Genomic DNA, 19,638 nt, shown 5'->3' on the forward strand with positions numbered 1-19,638 from the left:
AGCCCTGTGGCCAGCGAAGGGTCACTGAGGGGCACAGACAGAAGAGGTGTGTGCCCTCTCTGCTCTTGAGAGGTACACAACAGTTTCTTGGATGAACAATTAATGCTACTCACAACTGATAGCAGCCTTTTGGAGAGTTTTATTCTGTTTTTCCCTCCTCAGTGTTTCTCAAATTGGAAGTGTTTTCATTATAAAATATTTACTAATTTCATTTGCTTAATCATCTAGACACCATTTCTCTTTCATTTACATTTAGGAATATATAACTTTCAACTTGCTTACTCCCAGTTGTAACCAGACCAATGGTAAAAATTGCAGAAGTTGGTGCTTGATTTTTACAGGGCCTCATACAACTCTCTCCCTGCAATGCCTTCTAGATAGCTCCTGTTCTGAGAAGCTTGCCCTGGAAACACATCCTAAAACCAAGCTCTTTGCATCCAATGAAATTCTGCATTAATCTTGCTGTGCCTTGTTTCCCCAGATAAACAGAGTAGCACTATCTCACTTCTACAGATAGGATTTTATGAGAATAAATACCTCATTTTTTAAAAAACATTTTGATTCTGTAGTGATCAGAGAATGCTAAATGAACCTAGTCTAAACCAAACCAAACCAATGTGTACATACATTTGATTTCCTGTCTCTTCCTTTCTCACAACACTTTATTCTTTACTTATGGTGGCAACATTGATATAAAAATCCATCACAGTGTGCTACCGGGGTCCAAGTACCTGTAAGAAGTAGGAGTTTGAGCAGTAAATATTTTGCTAATACAGCTTAAGGAAAGCACTCTCTCCCTTACAAACAGGTAATGATAGACACTGGCTGTGATGCAGACAGCAAAGTTTGTGGGGAGTAGCTACAAACAAAATAGCTTTTAGATTCCAATTCCTTCATCAGTTGTATATAACGTATATATTATGTTTTGTAGGAGTACTTGAAAAGAAAACATGCAACAGATGAAAATAAAGTTTTAAGTTACCTGAAATTTGACTTCCAGAGCTTTTCTATGATAACAGATCTATGGGGGCAAAGAATCTCACACCGATGTTTCAGCTGCAACTGGCCATCTTGAACGTATTACAAGGTTTAATGAAAGCTCAAGCTCTCCTCCCTTGAAGACTTTCAGAATCTGCTTCTGAGATTCATAAATTTCATATACAAGCCATCATTGGGTTAGAATGTTTCCCCCTTATTGGTTCACCTGGTAGGACAAAAGGGGACCTTACAGCAGAACCACTGAGGTCACTGATGACCAAAGTTATTTGCTGCACCCTTTATTTCTCATCCCTAATATAAACCTTTATTTGTATATGCCACCACAGCTTCAAATCACAGAGTGTGACGTGGACATAGCTCTTTGATCATTTATTATATTTGGGAAGAATTTCCCTTTCTTAGCCAAATACCATTATTAAGAATTTTTTCCAGATCATCCTGCTGTTCTGTGAAGCTTTTATCTTCTGAGTGTCTTTTTGCTACAATAAGCTAAGTTCCCCCTTTGGAGCATAGAACCTGTATTTCCTATTGGAACAGCAATGAGATGTTGTGAAATGATTCTGTCATTGAATCACTCCACATTCAGAGGGGGATTATAAGCAATCATTAAGATGCTAAACAAAAAAAAAAAAATTAAAAAGAATTCACACTGGTATGGATTTTCTACACAGTATTTGAAATAGATCTTACTGGTTAATCCCAGTTAAGGATACCACTATATTGCCAGAGAGTATATTTTTTCTACTTTTGGACTTTCTACTGTTTCTGTGATTTGGTTAGATTCTTTTCTGTTAAGCCATGCTGGCTAAGGTCAGTGCTTTTATAAGAGATCTTGTCAGGGAGTGTGGAAGTCAAAAGTCAACGAGGTACAAATGATACATCTGATCTCAGCGTGTTTTCTCTCTTTCTTATTTCTGAAGCAACAACATCCAAGAACAATATCCATTTAAACACTCCACTAAAGTTTATGTTGTTGAAGGCCCTGTGACGTACCTCAAGATTTGAAGACTTGTAATTTTCCACATAGAGCTGTAATAATCATGTAGGCTAAGAATTCTAAGCAGCAACTTTGCAGGATGTTTGAATTGTGGTTTTTACCTAAATTTGTGTAATACTGCTATACTCCTGCATAAACTGGCTGTACTCTCTAACTGCTGTGTTTTGGTGACTACAGAAGCAATCTCTCTTGGGCTGTTGTAGGAGAAAAACTGTATTTATGATATTTAGCTAACTCTACCTGCCTTCCAAACCATGACTCTCAAGTGCTCACTATTTTTGGTGCATTTTTCCCTTCATATTACTGCAATGATTAGGGAGCTATTATTATGCAGATATATATAAATGAGGACCTGAGGTACAGAAAATAATAGCTCATCTGTAGTCACACAGACAGAGCTTGAATCATTATATTTTATTTCCTAGAAAAATACCTCAACAATTCTTCACTGATTCAGTAACAGACCACTAAGGATTTAATAACAAAGCTTACAGGTAAAGCACTTGCATTCTGTTTTCAGCTGTAGGGAACTTGGAGGTCTCTGCTGCATTGACTCGTGTGTAACAACCCAGCACGTCACATGTTCTGAAGAATTTTTATTTCTTCCCCAAATTGTTCAGGTTGCCCAGTGTTTTAAAATCTGACTGTAATACCTGGTTACTCTTGGGCTTGGGCAGAAACAAGTAATAGCACTGTAAGCTCTTTCAGAGAAGCTCAGACTCAGAATGAACAGACAAATTTAGTTTACTGTATTGCTTGCCCTGGACTTGGTGTCCAAATTTCAGAGAGGAGCAAGCAGCAGCAACCCTCCTACTAGAAGGCCCTATCTCAGGTCACTTATTATAAGAAGACAAGAGCCAGAGAGCAGGTAGTATGAACTCTTTTCCAGCATATGGATTTGAACATGAGGGTGATACAACAGACACTTTCCAACAAGGCTGAGTGGCCACAACTAGTCTCAGGACACAGCTGAGCCCAAGCTGTGCAGTGGAGTAGACCAGATTTGTTTGGCCAGGAGCATTGTGCTTTCCCTGAGCCACGCTGCCTTTAAGTCCCTTGTCTTGAACATGCCACTTTCTCCATCACAATGAAACAGAAATTAAATTAATGCATTCATCCTAAACGGATTTACATAATTTGTTTTAGACATAGTATGTCATCTCCAGATGAAGGGAATAATGTAGAGAATACATCATCTATTCTTCTTCACTGACAAAAGAGCCAAACCAGAAATACAAAAAGAAGAGCAGTCAGAACAAACTGGAGCATACAAGCAAAAGAGACTTATCTAATAGTCTCTTCATTATTCTGAAAGCAAGGATCTAGTGCAGGTTTCTGGCACAAGCTGGATACCTGCTGAGAGTGGGCACATTGAATTATTCATGCTTTTGGTTATAAATAATGCACTGCCTGCATATATCTAATTTAAATAGACCCATAAAGCCCAGTGGATTAGTGACTGCATGCTGCCTAAAAGTAACAGATCATCTAGCCAAAGTCTCTTGGCTATTACCTGCTCTCAGTAAGGCTCTTCAGGAGGATAACATTTTAAAGAATTTTTTTCTGATGCTTTTGTTGATGCAGGGATAATATTCTGTATGTAAGAGCTTAAGAAACTCAAATAGGAGTGCTGCACTGTACCAGGACACCATCTGTTTGGTAGTGCTCTTGCATAATTTTGCTGTAGAGTCATCTCGTAATGATGGTACTGCTCTGTCTAACAAGGAGACTTCACATCTCATACTGCAGACAGAGTAAAAGAGTTGATAGCCCTAACAAGAAAGGACAATTGTACCTCGTGACAGTTGTTCTTAGGCATCATTTAAGCAACAAAAAGAAAGAATGCACTCAAACTTTACATACCACGTTTCTGAGGAATGCAGTGTGAGGTGTAGTGCCAGCTGCAGGTTGAGTTTTGAGTGGTGGGAGCCTGAGGCAAGAGGCCATGGACTGGTGCTGACCCTTTGCACAAGAGTGGGGACCTGTGGCCCAGCCAGGTGATGGACACTTGGAGGTATGCAGGAGCTGATGGCTCAGCTGGAAGACCTCAGACTGTGAGGGTACAAAAGCCCAGGGTTTCTCTTGTTCATGGTCCCTCTATGCAGGTACCAGCTCCAGCTGTTATTCCATTGCTGCACCATGGTAAAGTTACTTCAAGAAATCCAGATTGAGTCTGAGACCCTACTATGAAAAACCAAGGGTCGAGCCTGTGAGGAAACCTTGTCTGAGTGAGAGAGTGTGGGGTGTGCAGGGAGTAAACCCAGGGTCCAGTTGGGTCTCTGGAGCTGCCTGTTGCGAAGGCACCAGCAGTGAAAGTGTCTGGTGGTGGGAGCATGACTGCCGTGCTCCTGAATGGTCAGACAGAGAAGTTTCTGAACAGTGCTTCATAAAAACATACAGACTATAGCCCTCACTTCTCCATACTTTGAATTTTGTCCTTCAGTACCCACCTCCTGAATCTTCACTGTGACTGGCAGGTGTAATGGGACTGCACTGGCCCAAGAACCCTCCTGTTCTCAAGATAAGTCTCAAAGTAGGCTAGAATTAAGGGAAGTTAGAGTGATTTTAATTTTGTGGTATCCCACAAGGAATGCAAGGAGGATTTGTACTTCTGAGATAACAAAGACTTTGTAGCCTGACTGTCAGTTTTACCAGCCTCTCTGGGAGAGGTTTTTAAATTCTGACTGATGAAAAATGTCCTGTCTTACATGAGCTCCTTTTGTGATATCCTGAGAAATGCTGTCTATCTGAGCTTATGAATGCCCAATGCAAGCTCAGTTCTGGGATGGACAATCACAAGTTTTAGAACTGCATATTGCCCCCTGCCCTTCCCTCAAATCCACTCCCCCATTTCTAATATGCCAGTGCTCAAATGCAGTACATTTTCACAGAGCACCCAAAAAGCAGGCCATTTTCACCCCTGCTTCGAAAAGGATGCAGCAAGTCCACATCTCACATCTCCTCAGCTAGTGGACCAGGTCTAGATAAACATAAATCTTGCTCTTGGTTTCCAAATAGTGAGTGCTGAAGGTCTCACCTGGTGTTTTACCTATCAATCATAAGAGGAATATGTTCATGAAATCAAAGTTCTCCCACAAATGATTTTTTTCTTATTAGCTTGAAGAATGAATGGGAGCAGGAGAAGGGAGAAGAAACACCATTTTAGCTTATTTTGTCACCATTTTTCTTTTACCCAATGATTTCAGCAAAAAATAGAACATTACAAGGAATCATGTCTCATTAAGCATTACTGACATGGTGATTACATAGAAGCTTAAATATTCTTCTCTTAATCCATAATGTTAAGACTATTTAGTGGTTACTTTTTTTTTTTTTTTTTTTTTTTTTTTTTTTTACATTTAAGCATTCACTGTTTATAAGATTAGAAATTAGAATTGTTCAGCTAAGAGGTAAAACAATATTTTGACCTGCATTAGGAAAAACATTGTCAGCAGGTTGAGGAAGGTGAGGTCTTCTCTGCTTAATGCTGGTGAAACCTCACCTGGAGTATTGGCCCTTAGTTCTGGGTGCTCCAGCTCAAGAAATGGACTTTCTGGGGCAAGTCCAGGAAAGGATCACTAAGACAGCAAAGAGACTGCAGCATCTCACATGAGGAAAGGCTGAGAGAGAGTTGGGACTCTTCAGCCTGAAAAGAAGTTTTGGTGGAAGAAGATACGTAAATGTCTGAGTGGGCTTAAAAGTGGAGTCATAGTTGTTCTCAGAGCCACAAGAGAGAACTACAGGCAATGGGTGCAAAATGATGCACATGGAATTCCATATGAACACAGAACGATTTTTTTGCTGCAAAGGTGGACAGACACTAAAACATTGCCTGTAAAGTTTCCATCCTCAGGGATGTTCATAATCTTACTGCACACTGTCCTGAACATCCTGCTCCAGCTGACTCCTCTTGAGGGAGGGAGGTTGGACTAGGCAGTTCCATGAGATTTGTTCCAATCTCAACTATTCTGTGATTCTGTGAAAGGAGAGAATGGCTAATAAATACCTGAGGTGAGTAAAGGTGTTCTTTGCCCATCTAACACTGAATTTGTGATTTAGAAGTTTAAAGGAACACCTCAGCTTTCAATTTAAAACAAAACAAGGAAAGAAAAAATTATTTGTAAATTAACCTATAAAATGAAAGCTAAATCAAATAGCCAGGCTGTTTATTTCCCATTTTCCACAGCACTGTAGTTAATGTCTCTTGTGGGTTCCAGAGGCTGCTGCTGGGGACAGAGAGAATCCTCTCTGGTCAGAAAGGTCACATATATATTTGTGGCTAAAAGGATAGGACTCACCAACTCTCCTCCATCAATATCAGCTGAACAGGATTTCTGCCTCTGCAGCTTGACTTTTAGTCATGTTTTCAGCTATGCTGCAGGCCATACAGCCTTCACCTCAAGAGGCTTGGAGACCCAATAGGAAGTTCAGCATTCCTCTTTGAAAGAGCTTTTTCATTTGCCAAGGAGCAGCAAAGCCCCTTCCGGTTCTTGTAGCAAGTTAGAGACATGGGACAGTCAATGTGGATACAACCCCTGTGTCCATTAGCACTGAGTCCTACACGTTCACAGCAATCTGCTCTTAGAGACACAGGGGCTTCAAGAACATCAGGGACCAACTTGTCCCTGAAGAAAAAGGATAAAGTAACTCTATCAGCAGACAGTGCATTAATTTCTTATTGAATCACTATTAGCTATGTCTTCTGTTTTTCTTTAGAGTCCAAGGGATTCTCAGCTTCTCTTCATCTGACTGGTCACACAGCACACCATGGCTTGGTGTTTAGGAGATGGACAGGAGAAAAATCTAGGTTTCTGAGCCTTCCTGAAACCTAAGATCAGAATTATGCTGCATAATTCTACTACATTTCTGTTCTCAAAAAAGAATCCCAAAAACCCCCAAATAGTATACCCTAAAAGTAAAGCAATATATCTTAATAGAAAAAAAAAAAAAAAATCAGTGCTGGCTTTAAGAAATAAACTCTACTGCAGTAAGTTCAGAAACTGCCCTCTCCAAACAGAATCAAAGCCTCATAATGAGACGTAAGAAACCCACCTCCACAACAAATACTGATGGTGGAAAGGAATACTGAAAATCAAGGATGAATTGAATTATTACTGTCACCCTAGCCCTTCCTTCTCCAACATTAACTACTTTTAAACTTACACAACAGATGAGGTATTGTAGGACAGCACAACATACCATACCCAATGCACCAAAGGAAATTACAAAATGGAAAATGAGGTGGCAAATGAATAATTAGGCAGTACAGACTTACTTCTGTTCTGGGAAGAGTTTGAAGGGAAAAGAACAAATCACACAAATTATTGTTTGCATCGTAGTTGGACATTTGTTTGACAGCTGTTACCTATGATGCTTCAAAACTGATCCAGTGAAAAACTGAAGAAAATATCTTATCACATCATATAGTTGTTATCTCACTTGACAGGTAGTTATTTTTCTCTTGATGTAAAGTTCTTCTCATCTTCCCCATCTACATTCTCACAGATAAAATCTAAACCATTGAGAATGTTAGCAGAAGTTGCAGTTTGCTGCTTGGTGCTTCTTAGCAATCCCAACACAGGGGTTGAAGACTTTGATTTACTACTAACCTTCATTTCATTTTTCTGACTCCCATCTGCTAATAGGAATTTCAACATTTGCACATGTCCACTCAACCCACTGTATTTAAAATAAAAATTAATCTTAAGGAGTTTAGAAGTAAACTCTGCACTTGGTAGTTACAGATTCACTCCAGAAAAAAACAACAACAAGATCTCAAAAGATTTATGATGATTATGCAAAATCTTCACATCTGGATTGCCAGATGTGTACTTTTTTTTTTGGCATGCAAGCAAAAAGGCACCACCATCCATTTCAGCACAGTGATTACAGCATGATTTCTTTCTTCAGGAAAGAAATCTAAGTACTGAATATGGGTATTAGAGTTTATCTGCATGTTAGACTGGAGTACCAACCAGTTCACTCACTCTTGTTCATGTCACATGTGTGCTTTAGCCCATGTGTTCTTGAACACACTGCTTTCTTCTCTTGATGAAGTCATGCACACCCCTACTCAATCTGATCGAGAACTAGGAGGTATCAGGAAGGAAAGCCACGGGCAGTTTGGAAGATATTTCCCAGAAGAGATATACCACATGCACTTCTTATGTCTAACATCCAGTCTACAGGAGAGCAGGTGGCATACTGAGAAAAGAGTTGACAGAAAATTTGAGTGGGAAGGAAAAGAAAATCTTGCCTGAGGTGGGATCATCATACCATCCTGCTGAAAACATTGTATTATCTCTGAAGCATTCCTCTCTGTATCCTGAGGGCAGCCAGTTCCCAGATGGCACCATTTTGGGAAATCTACTTTCTAAAGATGAAAGTCTCCTCTAGGGCTAGTATGTGGAAAACTTGGAAGAAAAGGTTTTTTGATGGGCTCCTTCCACAGTCCTCCTAGACTTCAATAGTTTTTGGTATAAATGGACACACAGATGCCCAGATGAACAAGATCCTCTGAAGACAATTTCTATAGATTAGTAATATTTCATCATCTAAATACCATAAGGCTGGATTTACTTTAGCTTATGTACTCAAAATCAAACCAAACCAAAAAACTAAACAAACCAAAACCAATTAAACAAACAAAACACAAACTCAGAGAATTTGAAATATTTCAGATGTTCTTAGTGGAAATCTCATCACTTGTTAGCACCCAAAATCTACCTTCTCATTTTCCCTGAGGATTTCAGCACACTATGGTGAGCTCATCCATCTTTCAGGGCGTGCAATGTTTCTCTCACATAATGCTCCTCTGTTCCTTTCAGTTTTTCAGAAATGTCTTAGCTCTTGCAAACCAGAGATTACCAACTTCATCAACAAGTCACTTGCGGATGATCATTAGATAACAGAAATAACTGTCTCCAGAAGAAGCTACAGGTGTCTAATCTACTATTCCTACCTCCCTCCACCCTCAGCAAAAAATCAGCACAACACAAACAATCCTTCAAAAGAAATCTTGCTAAAAGAAGATATTGATCTTTTCCTCCCTTTCTTTTAGCCTCCAGTTTTCTCCCCTTATTAGAAACGGAGTTAGTTTACCCTATTCCTCACCCAGACTGCAAACATTAATAATACAGAATAAGATTCGCACTTGCCTGAAGCAATTTTATTTTCCACTAGCTGCCCACTAAATAGCAGTTAGAAGCTATTCCAGCAAATGGAGTGCTCCATGGCCTAGGGGGATGACACGCCACATTCTCCTTCACAGTCATTGCTTTAGTTCCCCTGCAGATTATCTAAATTATCCACAATACAGCCTTCTTCATTATAGCTATAGGAATGAAGCAGGACTATATGAAATTTTAACATTTCTACAGTGCATCACTAACCCCATCATCAGCTCAATATATTCATTAATATTTAGAGTATTCACAAGCAGAAGTTGGATAAATTTGCCGATCCACTATAATGCTGGTTTTGAGAAGAAAAAAAATCCAATGTTTCCACAAACAAATTAACACAGAAGTGAGCATATTTTTGCTGTATGAGATCTCTTCATCAAAGCATTAAACACAAAATCCACTTTCAAATGTTTTTAACTGTGACAACTTATCTCTTCCTAGCGTTAAAACAAAAGTCAACCTTTTGTGATTAAAATGTGTCTTTTCCTTCAAGATTTCTATTTGATAAAGCTGCAGTGTGAAGCCAGTACAAATTTATCTGAAGTATGAAACTCCAAAAGTCTATTTTCTTCAATTTGTAACAATACCTAGGTACACATCTGAAAAAAAGTCTGCACAAGAGGGATGGACTTCATCTGAACTGCAGGGGGACCAAGCTGCAATACTTTAAACAAAGACCATGAGTGAACTTTGAAACTAATGAGTTAGGAAAAGCTGAATGAATGCAAAGAACACACTTTTCAGAATAGTTTCTTATTATGCAAATGCAAAAATTCTTTACCTTATGTGAATCATAGGACAAAGGCTGAAAATTAAACGAGAAACATAATGCAATTTGCATTAGGTATAATTAGTGGGCAACTACAAAGATATGACTTCCTTACATCTGTGTATCAGATACGGATACCAGCACAGGCTCTGCAGAGGGAAGTCTTGTATTTCATCAAACTATTGAAGTATTGGAAGAAATCATGAACAGAAAAACAGTTATACAACCAAAAGGTTTGAATTGTTGTTTTGTTGGGTTTTTTTCCCTATTATCTCTCTTACCATAGGCTTTTAAAACAACTAAGCAGCAGTGAAATAAGTGAGAAATGTTTAGGAATGAGGAAGCAAGTGGCTAAAAGATGGAAGGTGGAGGAGGTATGATATGGGTAATTGGTCAGCATTGCAGTGGAGGAAAGTAATTAGTGGAAACTCTTGAGTTTGTGCTATTCATTTTATTGCATCTTAACCTTGAAAGCAGTGTTAGTGGTAAGGCAAGGAAGTGTGCCAGTGATAGAAAAAGCATTCAAAGGAGTGAGGATGAGGAAGGACTGTGAAATCTGAAGGACCTCACAAAACCATTCACCTGGCAGGTAAAACCCAGTATGAATAAGCATAAAGCAAGGAAAATTACTCCTAGTCGTGGCCATTAGCAGAGAAAGAATTGGAGGTCCCAGTAGTTGGTCCCACAAAGTAACAAGTGAACACTCAGTAACAGTGAAAAAAATAAGGAAATGTTTGGAATTAGCAAAAGAAGGATAAACAGAACAGATCACTATGCCACTGTTTAAATCTACAATTCATCTTAGGGAACATAAATATATAAGAATGATGTGTGTATGGCTGAAACCCTTGGCTTGAAAATCATCTGTTATTAGAAAACCAAAAACCTTCAGAAGGGGAAACAGGGATAAAAGAAAAGTCAAAACAGTAAAAAAAAAAAGAGTGGCTTCCCTATGAAGTAGGCAATTGGTAGGCAAAATATTTCAGGCAGTGGCAGGGATTTAGGAGAATATAACAGGTGTGCAAAATCCTGAAAGACATGGAAAGGCTGGATAGGGATAGATGGTCTTTTAAAGGAAGTCCAGTAAATGAATCTACAGGGAAACATATTCAAAGTAGCAAGGAAGGCACAGGGTAGCATAAACCTGTAATATCTTGCTGGAGAAAGTTGTGAATACAAAAATGTTTATATGGGTTCAAGGAAAAAAGGGACAAATGTTTAGGGGATAGGTACATTTGGCATTACCAGACAGACAAACTACAACAGAACTGTCAAATCCCCTGTACTGAATAAAGCAGGAGGTGCAGAGAGCCTGCACACGTGTGTTAAGCCTTGCACATGCTTGCCCCATTTTTACTTTTCCTCAGGTATTTGTCTATGGCCACTGTTCATTTTTGTTGTCTTAGTGATTAGCTGCTTCACTTCAGAAAACTGCGTTTGAACACCCTGACCCCAACATTAAACCTTCCTCTCCCTCTGTCCTGTAATACTTTCCCTAGGCGAAGTTCAACCCCCATTTCCTACGCTATGCACTTCAATCCCTGCTTTCACTTTAGACTTGTGCCGAAACAAACAAACAAGTTTCCATATTTCCAGTGTCATTTCCCTTAAAATGCATCAGCTTTACTTTAATTCCCCCCTGCCAAGACAAAGCAAAACTCTTTTAGTATTTTTACTTTTATATTATACACTTTCAACATGGCCATTTTTCTTCTTGCCATTGAGGAGGGCAGTTAAATTAGTATAAAATTATTGAAAAGAAGAAAGGAATTTAGCCCATGCTATACATGAATTACTTCATCCACCACAGTGAATTTATAATACCACCTGCAGTTTAATAGTAGAGAGGAGAACAACTACACAGTTTATAAAGAGGGAATTAGAGGAAGCAAAAGAGTTGCCTGAGCTGAAATTTAGCTGCAAACACTACAAATAAAGACCCTTGCTCTCGGGAAAACAGCATTATATTCTTCTATTCAGGACATTGACACTGTCAGGGTAGCTCAGTCAATACTGTTGGGTGACATTTTCTTTATACATATTAATAAAAGAAAAAGTTATATATAAATAATTTTACCCAAATTTAATCTAGTAATAAATTAAAAAAAAAAAAAAAAAAGCTTTCCTTGTTGCTTAAAAAACAGTGATAAAACTGATAAAAGTGCAAGAGAAAAGTAAAAAGACTTTTAGGGACAAAAAGAATAACGTAACCTTTGAAAAATTGCTAAAGCTTAAGATTTGTCTGCTCAGACACTGCTTTCTACCTCCATGTAATTAGATTTTAATTTTCTTTTTACATCCTTTCCTCTACAGATTCTGAGAAGTAATTATTTCAATATCAATTGATTTGAAGGAACAGTCCCAAGCCTGAATTAAGCAGCTTATGGAAGTTTGTCTTGCTCCTGGTTAAACATTCCTGCTATGCAGCTGGGTAAGCTGCTTGTAGTAATAAAATCCAGATGAAATAATGGAATTGTGCTTGTGAGCCCAGGCTTGGTCTGGCTAGGGGGAACTTCTCAAATGTCTCTTATCAATGCCAGGGATTTTGAGAAAGCCTTCCCAAACAATCAAGCAGAGACAGAAACAACGTATAAGCTTGATTTCTTTCCTCCAATGTGCCTTTCATCAAAACAATATCAAATTTTACATGCTTATAAGCAGTATGTAACGTAAACAGTTCTACTGCCTATATTGTAATAGACAGTTAACTTCACAAACACGAGGTCTTCACCTTTCTCATACAAATGCCAGTGTAAAGAGACCTTCACATTGGCAGTTTTTGCTTTCAGCTGTAAGTTCAGGGAACTTAGCAAACCAGAAATAAAAATACTCAAAATAATAATTTAAATAAAAAAAAAAAGTTAAAATCCACACCAAAAAAAAAACCCCACAGGACAAGACAGTGGATATTTTTGAAGTGTTTGTTATAAACTTACTTTTTGCTTTGACTTTTCTTCTATTTTACCTTTTTACTTACAGCCAGGAAAGTAGACAAGGGAAAAAAGTGTAAGTGCACAAATTTTAATAACATTGGTTATTAAAGTAAGTATAAGTAGGGGCTGGTCAACAGTGGGAAAAAAAAAATAAACCCAAACAAAGAAAAACAATGCAAACCACACTCGTGAATTCTTACATTCTCCTTTTGTGATTCCTGCAAGTCACTTTGCACAAGCCCCACAGCAGCAGGTTCCTATCAACCTCTCTTTTCTACCAAGTGGAAATGGCTGCTCAGATTAGAAAATTCACAGCACATGGGGCACCCACCACTTCTCTGAGCAACCTGTTCCAGTGTCTCCCCATCCTTGCAGTAAATAATTTCTTCTTTGCTGAAAGATGGAGAGGGACTTTTTACAAGGGCATTTAGTGATAAGACATTAAATATACATAATGTGCGCTCATGGAGACAGGTTGTTTTATTATTGAGGAGGGGAATAAAATCTTTGCTCCATGGAGAGCAAAATTAGAAAACAGCATTGCACCAACAAAACCCAGAAGCATTTTTTCTGTGGCCCTGGTGGACACTCCACTAAGATGCTTACGAGACTTCAGCAAGAATCTTCATTCTCTGGATATCCCTTGCCTTTAAATTGAAACAGCTAATGAGATTCCAATGGTATCTCACAAACTCAGCTCTTCTAATCAGGTTTTTTGGGATTCAGATAGTCTCACTTTTGCTCTTTCTTGAAAATTAGTGCTCTACAGTCTGACAACCCATGTCCACTTAACAGTGTAATTCTTCCAGAGCCTTTTCAGAAGAAACTTCACAATCCTCAAAATTCTGGACTTGAGGGCTTAGCTTCTCACTGGTTAAACATGATGCAACAGCTAAAGAAAGGCTTGGAGAATACTCTCAGTGGGGCTTCTAAAATAATCATGCTTCATATATGAACACCATGCAAAATATAATCAGTTGTGGAAAGACACAGTGAAATGGAAGTGTCTTTCAAATCTTTACCTCTTTCAGTGAGCCTGTTCATTCCTTCAGGTCCTCCCTTATTTTCTTGTGCAAGCCTCCTCACTCCTCATAAATGCCTATTATTAAAGTTACTGCTATATAAAGTTTCAGCCCACTTAGTTACTTTTTCTCCTGCCCCTAGCACAAGCCAGTTGATACCTTTGTTTTGTTGCAGCCCACCTAAAATCCTAACTATTCCACATAGGCTGCAGCTAACTTGCTAGCAAGGACAGAGGAGCAGACTCTGCATTTCAAGCTAGCACCATGCCATCCAGCGGAGAGAAATGTCCAGACAGAATCCAGGATACAGTGTCATTTATAAATCAAATCAACATTCACAAATGGAGTTTGCAGGCTGATAATATGGCCATCCAGTGTTTCAGCCTAATTTCTTAACCAGCCATCTGAGACGTACAAACTGACCATTAAACAATTCCAAAAGTAGGAGAGGATATATCCCGTATCTGTCACATTAAAGCACTGTGCAAAGAAAGTCATTCACGACACACAAGAGGCTGTTTCCTTGATCTTTTGAAAGCTTCACCTATTCCTCACGACTTTATATTTTCTTCTGAGCTGCATTTGAAAATTGACAGTTCTAAGCACAAACTCTGATTATTTAAACACTGTTCCTACTGCACTTGACTTTCCTCAGGGCAGGGTCTGGCAGGGGCCCAAAATAACTGCCAGGAAAGCCACAATCACACTACAAAAGGACTTTCAGACAGATTCCTCCTGAGCCAAATTTGTCTTCAATTTCAACTGTACCTTCACCTTCCTCTGGAATTGTGGACTTCTGCTACTGACTTGGAGAAATCTTCTGCTCAAAAGACCTTGAATAATCTGGTCATCACTACTGCTCACTGAGGACTTTATTTATTTTTAAATTATCATGTATTTGGGTTAGATAGCAACAGGTAGGTGAAAAATCTCAGAATCCCTAAATGGTTTGGGTTGGGAGGGACCTTTAAAAGGTCATCTAGTCCAAACCTTCTGCAAAAGTCAGGAACACCTTAGGTAAAGCTCAGTTACATCCATTTATCAATACTTGGTGCTTGAGATCACCACACTACAACATTCACAATCTCCCATGGGTGAGCTGAGACTGACATGCCTGCAGTTTCTGCACAAGATCCAGCAGTTCTCAATGTCAGTGAGGTGCAGTGGTACACACAGTGTTTGTAGCCACATCGTGCTAGCATGCAAAAGTTACACCCTGGGTGTTTCAGGTAAGGATATGATTGAAGTTACAGATTTTTTCTAGAACAGCAAGAGTCAAACTTAAGATTAAATATCTTAAACTATACCAGAAGTGGAAACTATCTTAAACATTAACCATGAAGCATCACATTTCTGTTTCTTGCTCCTAGCTTGGACCAAAACGTTTCTAATTCAGTACAAGTTAAGAACAGGAGTCACACTGGTCACACCTCTGCACATGCGGTCATTGACCCTGCTTTGGGTGTTCACTGAAAGCAGGACAAGGACAGGCCTTAACAGCACAAATGATAAAATATGATGATGTTGTGGTTTGACATGGAAGTGAATTTTTTCCAGGAAGTTGGGTCAAACCAATCAGTGGTCAGGTTTGGATATTGGCACCTGGAGTGACCACTGAAAGTATGGACACGCCTCTGAGAACACAGGGGGTTAAAAGCAAGAACTCCCAGGAGAACTCTCTCTTTTGGTTCCGGTCGTCAGAGTGTGCAGACGCTCCCCTGCCCAGCCTTAGGCTGGGTGGGGGAGGGGAAGCCACGCGGCCTTGTCCAGGTAGGCCGAGGGGGCTGAGGGTCTGGAACCCAGCCAGCTCCTGTGGACGGAAGGGTGGAGAGAAGCGGAGATGCCTTTGCCCCCCCCCATGTGGGAAAGAGACGGAGAGCCTGGCGGCACCTGGAAATCTGCCGGCAGAGGAGAAGGAGAAGAGGGGGGGAAATGCCCAGCGTGGGAGGCGGAACGCCGGACTGAGATATCGGCCGTCCAGGGAGTCTGAACTTTTAACCCTTTCGAGGGAATGAGGGCTTTTTAAAAGTATTACTCCTCCTTGATTTGTAGTGGAAGAGAGATAGTCCGGGACCTGAGATGTTAGAAGAAGAAATATTTAGGTGGGAGGAGATGAAGAAGTAGCTTTTAGCTTGACTTTTCTTGTTAGCCATGGACTGAACCAAAATCTCCTGCAATGGAGACTGCATTTTAGGGGGATGCAGTGGTGACCCAGGGAGACCTGTTTCAGCTTTGAACAGCACAAGAATGGCGAGAAACGAAGAGAGTTGAAGAGGGAATGGTGATACCCTCTGTCTTCAGGAAGAAGATGAGTCCTGTTTTTGGACCCCTTGGCCCCAGGGGAAAATGGGGGGGACTGTAGTCCCAAGATGAGAAGCTGAACTGTTGTATCTTTGGGTCCGTGGCAAAGCATCCTTAAAGGAGCCCTATGAGCAGTCTGTCCATGCACGGTGGTGAGAGCACTGTGACATGGAAAGGAGAGTGTCACACTGGCAGATTTTCTCCGAGCGGTTGCCATGTGTGACAGGGAAACACAGGGGGGCAGCTGTGTTTCCTGGGGGGCCTGTGGTGCAAGAGAGACTTCTCTCTCCCTTGATAGTTTAAGCATAGATTACCTGAAGGGTGGTAATTTGATCAAGAATCCCGGGTGATGTTTCATGGCTGGGTGTGTTTGGAATTGGGAGGAGGAGGGGTGGTTTTAAAAGGTCTTCATCCTGGATTTAGTTTATGTGTTTTCTGTATTAGTAGTAGTTTAATAAAGTTTTTTTCCTTTGTTATTAAGCTTGGGCCTGCTCTGCTCTGTCCCTGATAACATCTCACAGCATTTATTTAGGGAAGGTGCATTTTCATGGGGGTGCTGGCATTGCGCCAATGTCAAACCATGACAGATGATGATAAACACAAAATGAAGAATTTGACCCTGAGTGCCAGGTTCTCTGACATCAGCCAAGCAGCAAGGCATTTAAACACCAGCACAGGAGTTTTGTTCTGTTATCTGTCAACTTCTGAAGATCCCCACATCTTTTTGAGTCTGCACTCTGGATTTTTGTTGATTCCCCATAAACTGGGTGTTCCGTAAATACTAGGCTCCAACTGGTTTTCATGCTCTGGATCTGGAAGCCCTGGAATGTTCTTGCAACATTTTTAGACTTCTCATGTCAGATCTGTACTTGGAGTTGCAGTGCCTACAGTTTGTGTACAACAGGGTCTCAGCAGCTATACGGGAATCAAGGTGTATTTCCACACTACAGACATTGATCAAAATGTTTTACTTGAAACATTTTATATCCAATAAAGATTTCAACAAAGTGCTGCTGAATATTTGTCAGTCAGTTGTATTCCTGAACTCCCCTTCCAGGCTGTTAAAATAAAAAAAGCAAAAAAACAACAGTCTGCCTACCTCTTGATTCTCATGCTGTCACATAAATCTTAAAAATGTTTAAGTGCTGCATCTTCTGAGCACTTCTCTATGGCACAAAATGTCCCATTCTGTGGATAAAGTAGCTCAGATATAGAATAAATAACTTATTTACCCAAAGTGATGCCATTTCTTCAGAAAATCAAGGAAAAAAAAATCATACACAGCTGGTCTATTCTGCTATCAGAGATGAAAAAATCTTGGGGTAGAAAATTTGTCTGTATCTTTAAAAATAAAATGGACGAACAAGGCTAGAATAAGCTGGTCTTTGTATTTCAGCTGGTAGTTGTATTTCAGTTGTATTCATTGCAGTAATGTCTAATGAACATAAAAATATCACTAAGGGTAAAAGTGCCTTTAGCTGATATGTTCCTAGATTTATCCATCTAAATTTGAAAAAAGCAGTGATGGATTAATGCTTTTAGTGTGCACCTATCATCTGTAGGATTCACCTTACAGATGGTGGCATCCAGAATGAGGAATCTGCACTACAGTCTTCAGAGATGATGTACCAGAAGGAAATGTATCCAGAAAGATGAAACTTTATTTACTGTACTCAGGTATTTTAACAAATTGCTTGGTTAATACACTGAAATTGCATCTCAGAGCTCCCTCTGGTAACCCTGAAGACTTATCAAAGGAATATGCTATTAGTACTGCATTACCTGAAATAAAGGTAGACTTATAATAGATACAAATAAAGGTAGACTTAAAAAATATACTATCTGATCACTTGGAATAGTTTTGTGAAATATATTGAGGCTTTTTATTGTTTTCCCAAGATACAAGTATAGTTGATTGCCAAAATCAACAATAAAATCATTGATTGATAAGAAATAAATAATAATAAATTTGTTTATACTTCACAAATTCCAGACTTCCATGCATTTGTCTTTTTTTAACTAAGTAATGATACTTTATTTTAATCTATAGTGGTAATTTTTCATGAGCGGCAAATATTTTAATGTCTTGCAACCGTTTTAAGAAGTTTCCATTCCCTCCTTCACCCGTGTTACTTCATGTACAGCAATTAATTAACATTTGTAAAAATGAGTGGGAGGACCCTCTGTGGAGAGGGCAAGAAGTGGCTTTGGGGAGGAGGAAAGCAGATGATGAATGTGCAGGGTTGACACAGTAGTTAACTGAACTGAAATTTTCTCTGTTGGGGCAGTATCTTGTTAAGAAACTCTCTTCTATTTTTTACCACTTTCTTACCAAAATTTTCACCCCCTTACTTGTGATGGATTCCAATCCTACCCTTATGAGGCTGGTTTTTATGAGGAGAATAATTACATGTACATGTGTGTCTCTTCTGGTTTCACATCTCCATCACTGGCTCACCAGCCAAGACAAAATAATTTTTAAAAAGCACTTCTAAACTAAAGGGAGTCAGAATGTACCTGCATAAATATATATTTTTCTTAACGGTCTTAATTTTTGAGGCTGAGAAATAAATATCAATTCTGTAAGTTCCCAGGAAGGTAGATACTGGTACACATCTTATGTTACATGTCTACATCACAGTGTAGACCCATTTCTCTCAGAAACATTCCCAGGTGAATTTAGAGTTAATTGAACAGGCTAAGACAACTGAGAAAACACTCTCAGCTTCTTGGTCAAACTAATGAATCCAGGACTGTGAGTTCAAATTTATGCAAATTTTCAAGATGAACTTAATGCTGAGAAACACCAATTCAGCTGAACATGTAAACAAATGAACTGTTTGAATCATGTGAATGTTCCCACCGGGATCAATAAGCTGGCCTGTGTTATTGCCACAAAGCATACTAGAATAAATGCCCCTGCTGAAAAATGAAAGGTGATACTGCAAGAAGCCCCATATTACTAATGAAATTCAGAATTAAGGTACAGAAATGAAAAATAAGAAAGAAGAAAAAATAAAAACAATAAACAACCGTCAACATTTTACAGCATTCAAACAGTGCTTGTGAGTGATGCAAGAAGAGAAACATATGAAGATTTGTGTCTGGTCAGGGCAGACATGGTTGTTTTACTCTGTTTTTGGAGATAAACTCAGAACAGGCTACTGCCAGAATCACCACCCAGTTCTTAGCTGCCCTCACTAATTTCCAGCTTGAATTGAGGATCAGGACCATCATTTTGAGAAAAATACCTTGCCATTCCTTTTTAAAATGTCCAATTCTCAATTTGGGCTTTCTTTCATATTCTGAAGTGCTTCTAAGTGAAATTGCTTTTATTATAATTTTCAGAGCATCAGTCTCTCTGGGAACAGAGATTTTTTTTTTTTCTTTTGATCTTTACATTTATCGCTAAAGAAGATATTTTTATCCTTGG

Source organism: Vidua chalybeata, chromosome 6 (genome assembly GCF_026979565.1).
Source record: "Vidua chalybeata isolate OUT-0048 chromosome 6, bVidCha1 merged haplotype, whole genome shotgun sequence".
NCBI classification, from domain to species: Eukaryota; Metazoa; Chordata; class Aves; order Passeriformes; family Viduidae; genus Vidua; species Vidua chalybeata.